The sequence below is a fragment of the Camelus bactrianus genome, chromosome 30 (genome assembly GCF_048773025.1).
Source record: "Camelus bactrianus isolate YW-2024 breed Bactrian camel chromosome 30, ASM4877302v1, whole genome shotgun sequence".
Lineage (NCBI taxonomy): Eukaryota > Metazoa > Chordata > Mammalia > Artiodactyla > Camelidae > Camelus > Camelus bactrianus.
This window is the reverse complement of record NC_133568.1, coordinates 12,107,800-12,119,162: the sequence shown is the minus strand read 5'-3', so window position 1 is coordinate 12,119,162 and position 11,363 is coordinate 12,107,800. Positions and strand designations below refer to the sequence as shown.

General features: G+C 43.1%; 1 long non-coding RNA gene across 2 annotated transcripts in view; it reads right to left on the bottom strand.

Annotated features, from left to right (window-relative positions):
• The window catches only part of LOC123618652 (uncharacterized), a 168,539-nt gene that overhangs the window by 136,544 nt on the left and 20,632 nt on the right, over positions 1–11,363 (bottom strand). Inside the window, exon 3 of one of the 2 annotated variants that reach the window (XR_012503273.1) lies at positions 9,214–9,442. This is a non-coding gene — a long non-coding RNA (uncharacterized LOC123618652). Of the gene's footprint in view, positions 1–91; positions 9,443–11,363 lie in introns of those variants that run through there. The other variant, XR_006727112.2, reaches the window with a different exon arrangement.

Sequence of the window (11,363 nt, the reverse complement as noted above, 5' to 3'; positions counted from 1 at the left end):
TAGACTGGAGGATTGCTGTTTGCCAGAACTGAGAATTTCCTCTTACAGAGTTTCCCTTTTCCCCAGCCAGTGACCCATGTTCTTTCTTGTAGTGATTTTGAATGTGTTCCTAGTGTTGAATGTGTGGGTTATGCCCCTATCCAAATTTAGCTTTTTCTTTAAATAAGTGTCACGTTATAGTAAAATTAGAGATTTAGCTAGTTTTAGATTGTGTAGTTGCATGTTTATATAGTTGACCACAAATAGTCACTAATTGTAAATAAAATAGTAAATGACTTTATACATATTAATATTAACTAAAATCCTGAGTCCAACTTACACTCTATTCAGTTTCTACCCTTTTTACGGATTTTTGTGTCTTTTTATCACCAAAGCTATAAAACTAATTTTTTTCTAATGTGAAGGTACAAGTTCTAAATTTTCAGTTGCTGAGTACCTTCTGGAAGGTTTTGTGGTTGATAAAAAATACTACTCCATTAATGAAACTTGATACCGACTAGAATAAATTATTGCTGCTTGTTAAAAAGCAAGAATAAAGACACTTTAAGATTGTTTTAATAAAACCAAAATTCTATTCTTGATAATTAAAGATACTACATAGCCATGGTAAGACTTTTCATTGTAAGTTTTGGACAAATTTTCAGGCTGTGCTAGAAGACTCTGGAATATATAGATTTGATGATGAGCAAGATCATTGCCTTACAGAATTATTTTACTAGTTTTAGGATTAGCCTCCAGAAGTATGAAAGTTAAATAGCATAGATTGAATGAATGGTGACTATGAATTTTTCTTTATTTTTTGATGGAGGTACTGGGGACTGAACCCAGGACTTCATACATGCTAAGCATGCACTTTACCCCTGAGGTAGACCCTCCGAATTTCTTTAACTTTTACCTAAAACAAGGTCAGAATCTTTCAGAGGACCTTGAAAATAATCTGCTTTGGAGCCTTTCCTTGGCAGAGGAAGCCAAAACTTTGTCTGAAACTGTTAGCAGAACTGATAAGCACTTATCCAAGGTCTCAGTCTGAATCTGCCTTTCCTCACATGTCTACATTGATTTTTTTGTTTATGGAAGTGGGGGAGAGAGGCTCCAGGAAACCCTGGGGACCTGTGTTACTAGGGAATTACAGCATCACACTGGATAATTTGCAGTGAATAATCAAGAATTAGGCAAACCTACTGAAGAGGACCTGACATCACTCCAGTTACACAACTTTAGAGACTAGATGCTAAACTGAAAACATTCAGATCAGCTAGCAGCTTAGTTATTGTAATATGTAATTTTTTTCTATAAAGGAATTTATCAAAAGAATTCCCTTGTAAAGTAGGTTTTTAGCAAGAATGAAAAAGGCTAGAATAATTAGGCTTAGAAAATGGGGACAGGAATGTTACTGTACTTCAAGTCATTCTCACCAGTGGATCTGTTAACATAAAAACACACCGGTTCCCAATCTGCTATCAATCTCCCCTCCCTTAAATTTCTACTTTTCTCATTCCAAAACTTTTTCTAAGTAATGCAGGTTAGGGATATGTATAATACAGGCCTCAGAAATACTGCAAGTTCAGTTCAAGACCACCTCATATAAAAATTATGTTTACACTACATTGTACTCTATTAAGCGTGCGATAGCATTATGTCTAAAAAATGTACATCATCTGAGCCTTCAGCGAGTCATAATTTTTTTGCTGGTAGAGGGTCTTGTCTCAGTTTTGATGGCTGCTGACAGACGAGGGTAGTGGTTGCTGAAGGCTGGTATGACTGGCAATTTCTTAAAATAAGACCACAATGAAGTTAGCTGCATTGATCAACTCTTCCTTTCAGGAACAACTCTAGCATGCAGTGCCATCGGATAGCATTTTACCCACAGCAGAACTTTCAAAATTGGAGTCAATCCTCTCAAACCCCATGCTGCTTTATCAACTAAGTTTGTCATATACTAAATCCTTAGTTGTCATTTCAGCAGTCTACACAGCATCTTCACCACCAGTAGATGACATCTTAAGAAACCACTTTGTTCATCCATAGGAAACACCTCCTCATCCATTAAAGATCTATCATGAGGTTGCAGCAATTTAGTCACATCTTCAGGCTCCACTTCTACTTCTAGTTCTCTTGCTACTTGCACCACATCAGCATTTACTTCCTCCACTGAAGTCTTGAACTCCTCAAAAGTCATTCATGAGGACTGGAATCAACTTCTTCCAAACTCCTGTTAATGTTATTTTGACCTCTTCTGATGAATCATGAATGTTTTTAATGGTCCCTAGAATGGTGAACCCCTTCCAGAAGGTTTTCAGTTGACCTTGCCCAGGTCCATCAGTGGAATCACTCCATGGCTGCTAGAGCCTTACAAAACGTATTTCGTTAAAATACATTTTGCAGTGAACGTGGGCTGTAGAATGAATATTGTGTTAATCTGTACATCTTCATCAGAGCTCTTGGGTGACCAGATAATGAACAGTAATATTTTGAAAGGAATCTTTTTTCTGAGCAGTAGGTCTCAACAGTGGGCTTAAAATACTCAGTAAACCATGTTGTAAACAGGTATGTTACCACCTAGGCCTTGTTGTTCCATTTATAGAGCACAGACAGAGTAGATTTAGCATAATTCTTAAGGGCCCTAGGATTTTCAAAATGGTAGATGAGCATTGGCTTAAAGTCATCAGCTACATTAGTCCCTAACAAGAGAGTCAGCCTGTCCTTTGAAGCTCTGAGGCCAGGCATTGACCTCTCTAGAAGTCATAGGTGGCCTCTTCCAATATAAGGCTGTTCTACCTACAGTGAAAATCTGTTGTTCAGTACAGCCCCCCACATTAGTTAGCTAGATTTTTCTGGATAATTTGCTGCAGCTTCTACCTCAGCACTGCTGCTTCACCTCGCACTTTGATGTTATGGAGACAGCCTCTTTCCTTACACCTCATGATCCAACCTTAGCTGGCTTCAAACTTTTCTTCTGCAGCTTCCTCCCCCCTCAGCCTTCATAGAATTAAAGAGTTAGGGCCTCACTCTGGATTAGGTTTTGGCTGAAGGGAATGTTGTGGCTGATTGGATTTCCTTCAAGAACTTTTCCCTCAAACTCACAATGTGGCTAACTGGCACAAGAGTCCTCGCTTTCGGCCAGTCTCTGCTTTGGACATGCCTTCTAACCTAAGCTTTGTCATTTCTAGCCTTTGATTTAAAGTGAGAGACATGTGACTTCCTTTCACTTAAACACTTAGAGCCCACTGTAGGGTTATTAATTGCCTTATATCAATACCGTTGTATCTCAGGGAATAGGGAGGCCTGAGGAAAGGCAGAGAGACGGGGAATGGCATGTTGGTGGTGGAACAGTCAGAACACACAAATTTATCAGTTGTTTGCCATCTCATATGGGCACGGTTCATGGTGCCCCAGAACAACTACAATAATAGCATCAAAGATCACCGAAGACCATAACAAATATAATAACAAAAAAATCTGAAATACTGAATTACCGAAATGTGACAGACACAAAGTGAGCAAGTGCTGCTGGAAAAATGGTGCCGACAGACTTGCTCAAGGCCAGGTTGCCACAAACCTTCAATTTGTAAAAAGTGCAATGAAGCAAAACGCAATAGCACAAGGTGTGCCTGTACACTGTATCTTTTCCATGTCTGTAGACTTCCACAACGTAATTCAGTGGTTGCAATAATATTCTGCTTTTTGGCTATTCCACACCTTAACCATCTTGTATTAGTGATTAAGTCACTATAGGCAGCGGAGCATTGATGAGTCAGGGAAGGACCCCGAGAAACCTAATAAGGAGATTCCATTTAATAAAGATTAAGAAAAGCTGTTCTCTTTCAACTGCCATACCTTCCTTCTTGACCACCTCAGAGTGATTATTCCCATTAAGTGCCTTCAGCTGACCAGGTGAAAGAATTGAAAGAATGTTAACTTTTCTTACCATTTGGGGATTTTGTATGCTGCTTCCATAATGTTTATCTCGTTAATTTATATTTTTCAAATAGCATTTGTACACCAGTGCAAGAGAGCCTCCGTAGGGAGGACAAGTGGTTAGATATTTTAAACAGTAAATAGAGTTCATTGATCAGAAACGGGGATTGGAAGACAAAAGAGGAAAATAGCTGAAGAGAAACCCACATTGCTAGGCCCTCGGGGTGTTTTTTTAATGGGCTCACGGGAAATGGAGATGTTTGTGACCTGCTGCCTAAATGAGTTCCTGCTGTTTCTGTGTTTAAAATTATAAATCTACAATCTTTGTAAGAGCGTGTGCATAAACACCTTTTTAAAATAGGAAAGTCTTAAGAAGAAGGATCTACAATATTCAGCTGATTACACAACAATAACAAACTGAAAAGAACTGGCTTAGTAGTAAGAAGTAAGTGAAGGCCGAGATTACATAAATCTTTGTTCAATGCCTACCAGCAACATTTCAATGTTTACCTAAAGCCTCTAGCAGTGTCATGCATAATTTACTGCATATATTAATTTTGAACACCAAGATGGGGAGAGTCAGTCTCACCATCTTAAAGGCTGTAAAAAAAACTTCAAAATACAGAGATGACTTATGCCAGAGACAAATTGGAGGTTCTATTAAATTGGAATGTTCTTGGATAAGTCAACAATAGCCTCTATTCAAAATGAAAAATTGAGGGTTTTTTCAAATGTGATCCTGGAACTATAAGAATGTTATGATTATTTAAAATGAAAGTAAATTATAAGTATTTCTCTATTTTAAAGCACCGAGGTTCACATCTGTTCCGTGACATTACAGTGGAATTTTTTACAAGATCTGCTGCTGCAATTTCAAGGGAATTACCAAGGCATTATTACAAGAGACCTGAACGGGGTAGTGGTTTCTTGTCTACTTGAGTCATAGATGTAAAATGCTGAAGTATGGAAACTAGGCTTCGTACTTAAAGATAAGTCTGAAACTAGAGAGCTAAGATTTCCACAAAAATTTAGGGAATACTTCAATGCTTGTGGATTTTGCCAATGCTAAATATTTGTAAATTACCTAGATTTAAAGTGTCTGAGGTTTACTATTAGGTAACAATTAAAAGAATGATAATAGAGTTAGTAAGAAACAGCCAAGACTACTATTATTAAGAAATCGTTGAAATTGTGAAGTAAAATTTTCTGAAAGCAACCCTATTTAAAACCACAGAGAAAATCAAGACATGGGCTAGTTCATTCCTTCCACGTTGGTGGAATATACGAGAATTTGCTGGAAATTTTAAGAATTGCATATGTGTGAAAGTAATTGTGTGGGTTTCTCTTAAAGTAGCTCCTAAGCCACTTTCTTAAAATGGTCTATACTATCTCAGTTAAGGATTTTATTTTACTTTTTTTTTTTTCTTTTTTTACTGTATCTGGCTACTGATGTGGTGAACCAAGAATGGACTATGAATGGCCTCTCAGTTGTATCTGGATGAAGCAGGAACTTTCCTTTGTTTTTCTGTACATTGCTGAATCTGAACTTCTTGGAAACTGCACACTTAAGCCACCAAATGCTATACTTTAGGATTTTTTTTTTTTTAAATTCTGGAAGTTCCACAGTCTCAAGGCTGGACACATCTTCCTAGCTTTATCCTTTCAGTGCACACAGAAGGTTCTCAGAATTCATATTCTGAGAGCCGCCATCTCATTGGCAGCTGAGAGAGCAAACTCCAGCCGTGTCTAATTCTCCTGGCCTGTTCCCAGTGGCTCTTCTGGACCCACATGAAAACCAATGGGATCTTATTCTCATGCCTAGAAGCTTGTGGTGAGGACTCTTGAGTCAGCATCATATTTTATTTCTCTTCCAAAGCAAATGATGCCTAGTACTTTTGGGTAAATATACCCTCATGTCAAAGACTATTTGTGGTCAAGGATTACAGAAAAGGTCCTTTTACTTTACTTTATTTAGCAGACAAGTCTTTCTTAATGTTTGACTCCATTTCCTTAACCTTTTCAGTGCCCTCCCTTCAGCTCTTGCCCCTCTTTTTTAACTTTCCCCAGGAACAGCAGCATCCTTCTGTGATCCCATCCATCAGCACCACTATTTTGTCACCCTTAGGTTAAACCCTTCCAGGTAAAAATCAGCTCGGCTCTAAGTCTGTGTCTCCGAGGTCTTTAAATCCAAGTAAAGCACTGAAGGGAACTGGGAAGGCTACCTTTTAGAATTCATCTGATTTGCAGTCATTTCCCATGCTTTCCTGGTCATTTAGTCTCGGAAAGCTTACTTTCCAGCTTTGGACTCTATTTCAATTTAAATTCCCTTATTTTTCTGGCTTCAGTACAGGGCATCTAATGCCATACTCTGCAGTTTATGTACTTTGAATCTCATTTTATCTGTAAAATGGAAATGATTACCTACATGAAATTCAAGTAAGAAACTAAGACCTAGAGATACTGTGAAATAATTTGCCTTCTTCAGTAGCCTCCCTCTTGTTCTGGTTCTTTGTAAAACCCAGCATGACCCTGAAAAAAAACTATTGTGGAGGTGCTGCTGAGAGCAACGTAAAGTCAAAGTACAAAGCCTTTGGGTTTTAGAGCACGACCTTTAGTTGGGTGACCCAGTTAGTACAAAGTGAACGCAGGTTCACAATCTTATTTAATCTTTACCACAGCCCTAGGGGTGCAGGGACTATTATCTCCATTTTGCAGAGAAAAAGAGCCGAGGCTTAAGAGTTTAAGTAACTGGCTTAAGGTAAAGATAAAAATCCTCAAATCTAAACGCATTTTCAGAAAGATTTCACAGAAAATGTCTCAAAAGTTGCTTACAACTGAGGTGTGAGCATCTTTCATTTACTGCAGCCGTCTTCTCATTCCTGGGCATGTCAATCAAAAGATTTCAGCAGCACTTCTTAGTACAGCGGAGTTCATTCGTATTCTCAGACTGTCGTGAGTGTGGTGGACTTGGGCTAGATTAAGGCGCCAATTCTTGTTTCAAAAGTGATCTGTGGACCCAAACTGGGCAGTGAAGCGCTCTGACAAGCAAATGAAATGTCAAAATTGTCTGAAACTGTGGTCGAATCGGGATTTTTACATAGGTTTTTAATTTCATCTTTGAGGCCATAGCATGAGCAGATATTGGCCCAATCAGAGAACTGTTGACTTTTTGAGGAATTAGCCTCTCCAGAATCATGGAAACTTTTCCTTTGCTTAGTCTGCTAGTGTGCAGTTTGATTTACTCTAGAAAGAAAATAAAAGATGGGGGATGCGCCTCCTCTATTTTACTTCTATGACTTATCCTTCTCGTTCTTCCCTGGACCACATTTCAACCTCGCCCTGCTTTCCTTTTCTGACCCTCTAATTTCTACTGCTTTTTCGCATCTTACCAAAACTATTTAAATCACTCCACTGATCTCTGATGAGTCTTAATTCTGAATCTGGTTTCTCTAACTTAACTCTGTGAGTGGTAACCACTAAAGGTGTTCTGAGAAGAGGGATGTGGAAGAAATTTCATTTGCTGCCAGATCCCAGACTGGTAAGCCTATTCGCTTCCCTCCATCCCCTGGTCTAAGTGGGCTCACCTCAGCTTCTGCCTTTACACCAGGGGCTTTCAACCTCAGCACTGCTGACATGGGGGGCTGGATAACTGAGAGGGGCTGCGTGCGTCGTCTAGTAGCATCCCTGTCCTCCCCCTGCCCGACGTCAGCTGTACACACACACAGAGCTGTGATCATCCAAAATGCATTCACATACTGCCACCTGTACCCCGGGGGGCAAAACTGCCCCCTAATGAGAACCACTGCTTTAAGAAACACATCTGCTTTTATTTAGATAAACCTTTGACCAAACCCTTGTTTAGCCAATCAACTTGAGTAAGTTTGACATATTAGCCACTGTATGAGCAAGGGACAGAAAAATGTTTTTAAATGGCTAAAATAACCACCATTTATAAGCACCTGTGTTAAGCATACTACTAGATGTTTCATATACAATCGCATTTAATCCTTAAACTCTGAGAGGGAAGTAGCACCCCCACCCCTCACAGATAAGACCACCTCGGATGAATGAACTTGCCACGGTCACACAGGGAGGGGCAGAACTGGCATTCAGCCTGTGAATATGACGCCCGTGTTCACCCCTGCTCTGTACAGCTTCCATTTTGATTGAGATGCCACAGTCTGTATCCCCGAACCTCAGGCCCCTTCTTAAAAAGCTGTCTCTCGCACTTTCCAGGGCCTCCAGAGATCTTTCCGCTCCCAGGCCCCAGACCACTGTTCCCCAAGGGCTGGCTTTATAGCTAACGGGCCCTCCCTCAGCTGTACTTCCCAGCTAGGACACACTGTCCATAAGCCCGGCAGCTCCACCAAGTTGCCTCAGAATCTATTTGGTAAACGACAGATAGAATGATGTTCGTGGAACAAACAAGAACTACAATGCCTAGGAATCCATGTTCTGAGTGCCAAGATTTTATCTGAAAATCTAGGCTATTTGCACCTCTCTAGAAAGTCTTATTTTTCTGTGGTTTTCCCACCTGACCCTGGCTCCGTGAAGGAAGCATCACCTCCAGGCCTCAGGAGAGGCCGGAGGATGCTGTCTTACAGTTAGAGCTTTGAGAGGCATCCTTAGAGCATTTACTCCCCATTATCAAAAGCCGTGAAAAACACCTAAGTGTGAGACCCTGGTCCTCTCTGGCACATCTGTATGCAGCATCTCTAGCACGCTGCGCACTGCCCAGGCCCCCTAGAACCAACCTCGTGGACTTCCTCATCCTCCAGGGCATGATATTAACACTGGTTTGATCCAGCAAAGCTCCCCAATAGATTTATCACGAGATCACTTAGAATCACTAGTTTATCTACAAAGAGACCAGAAACCTGCGCTGAGGGAGTGCGTTCCAGACTTTTCTACCTCCTGCTCTAAGTTTCAAGAGCAAACACCCTTGAGCTGGCGCTGCTAATTCTACCTGAACATGAGAGTCACCTGGGAGCCCTTTTAGACGCGCTGACGTTGGACCTCCCCCTTGAGGTCCTGATGCAGTCAGTGCCGGGTGGGCCGGGCAGGGCGGTGTGGAGGAGATGGGGGTGGGGACATTACACTCTCCAAAGCCAGCCTTGTTAAGCTGTAAGCCCGAAATTTCTTGAAGCCTTGTGTTTAATCTTGATCAATGAACAATTTGCATTTCCCAAACATCCATATTTGGTATCAAAATACCTTAAATTACTAAACTTCCCACATACAACTTCCAAGGGTAAAACCGGTGAGCCTGGAAGATATTTATCACGTATCACATACCTCTGGTGTTAAACTGCTTTCATTTGAGGCAGGTGGGATCCAGGTCTTTAAGAATCCGTCACGCTCTCACAGTCCGCGAAGCCTGCGTCATGTAAAAAATCTTCCAGCTTCCCAACAGTTGGCCGTTCTCCTCGGGCTCCTGCGGGCCCCTTCCCATTTGAGCGAGCGCCTAGACTTTCCCACCGCCAGGTTCTTGAGGGCTTCCTAGGCTGCGTGGTTGCAGCTGCTTCTAAAGCGCAGGTAAAAGAGGAGCAAAAAGTTCTGCATGAGTAACAGCGTATTTTGACCAGGAAAGATGACACAAATAGGGTAGAAACCCTGACAGTCCACCCAGGGAGAGGTTTTCTGCTCTAGAGTCCTCACACCTGGGGGCTTCTGACGCGCTCACTTGGCCTCACTTCCATTTTATTCATTGTAGGAGTCCCTTATGTTTGATCCTTCCGCCGGGTAGTTCTAGAAGCAGGGCGGTTACCCCGTTTTGCAGAGGAGGGGAAGTGAGGCTCAGCGAGGCTGCCAGGACTGGAAAGGAGGCTCTGACGCCAGAGCAAGGTTTGGCGGAGCTGAGCCCCTGCTGCCCATTTAGCTGGAACAGCCCCTCACAGTGCCCACCCGGATCCCGCCTTTCCTTAGGACGTTTGCAGCGTTTAAGGCTCTCTGGATTCACAGATTATATTAACTATGGTAAAAACACAGTCCCTAGGGGAGAAATATTTTATTCATAAAAAATACCTGCCTATGCCGCAGCGTGCAAAGTCACCAGACTCCAGCACCTCCGCGCGCGTTACCCGGCGGTACTGAGCGCCTGCCGCGCAGGCGCTGCAGCGAGGGGGCGGGGCTGCACGCGCGTCCTATCACCTGCGAGGTCGGCCCCGCCCCCTTAGCCACAAGAAGCGTGGGGCCCCTCTTAGGGCGGACTCGATCCCACACCACTGCCTCCCCTCCCACCATCCCCACGAGTTTTGACATCGTGGAGGCTTTATGAGGGCCAGGAGCCCGCAGAGGACCTTATCCTGACTAGATGCTTCAGGGTTGACCTGAGCAACGGCGCTGTTCCGAGTTGGGAGGCAGGCTGGGGGTGCAGTCGTCAGCCCCCAAAATGAAGCCAGGCAGGGCGCTGGCCACATGGAGGTGTCAGCACACAAGGCATCCTGCCCAGCCAGCCCAAACCCCGCGTTGAGTTCAGAATAGGATCCACGTGCCGTTTTCCAAAAGGGAGAGGCGACAAGGAGAGGGAAAAATGGATTCATTCTGAGACTAACCAGTGAGAGACATCAGAGGTGACTTTCAGCCCCCTGGTCCAGATACTTGACGGGAGGTTCCAATAAAGAGAGCAGCTTGGCAAGATAAGGCTTCTGGCCAGGGATGGAGACTCTGGTAAGGACAGGGTGATGACTGGTCCCACCTGCAGCCCATTATGCCAGGGTCCCCAACGGGCCAGGCTGAGGGGTGAGCTGTGGGCATCAGCTAAAAAGTCCGGGCGAGAATGAATCCTTAGGAAGTGTTTCCGCCACCTCCTCGTGCCCATGCCCCTCCCGGGACTCTCCTTGCTACCCAGATAGCCTCCTTTGTTCCCTCCCACTAACGTTAGTCAGCTGGGCCCAGCTTTCTGCCTGGGTTAAGACATGTGAAGTGGACTCTGCCCTGCTAGCTGGGTCTCCCCTCCCACTCAGATGTCCCCTCAAGTTTAGGAAACAGGACTTCAGTGCGTTCTTCTAATGCTGATTGAATTCCTTCCTTCTGGGCAGCTTTGTGTGCCCTTGGCACAAGTGAGAAAAGGAGTAGGAAGGGTTTTAAATAGCACACAACTGGCCAATCTGCACTGCCATTGTGGGCTAGCTGTTCCAAACAAAAAATCCAGGTGATACGATTTGTTGCAGCTGTCTTTGGCGTGGACTCCAGTGTGGCAGTGGCGTGCATTTTTAAGAACACACAAGATCCATCGGTGGAACGGAAATAAGCCAGGTGCAAATTCTGCTGCAAGCTCTGGGACCATTGCAGGGTGTGGTTGCATTTCAGACTGCATCACACTTTGGTGATCCAAGTCAAATATGGTTGTCATCCATTGCTGGCCTCAAGCTCTCTCAAGTGACTTGTCATCAAAGGCTGTTGGAATCACTATTTCTAGGAGCCGGAAACTAAGACTGCCATAA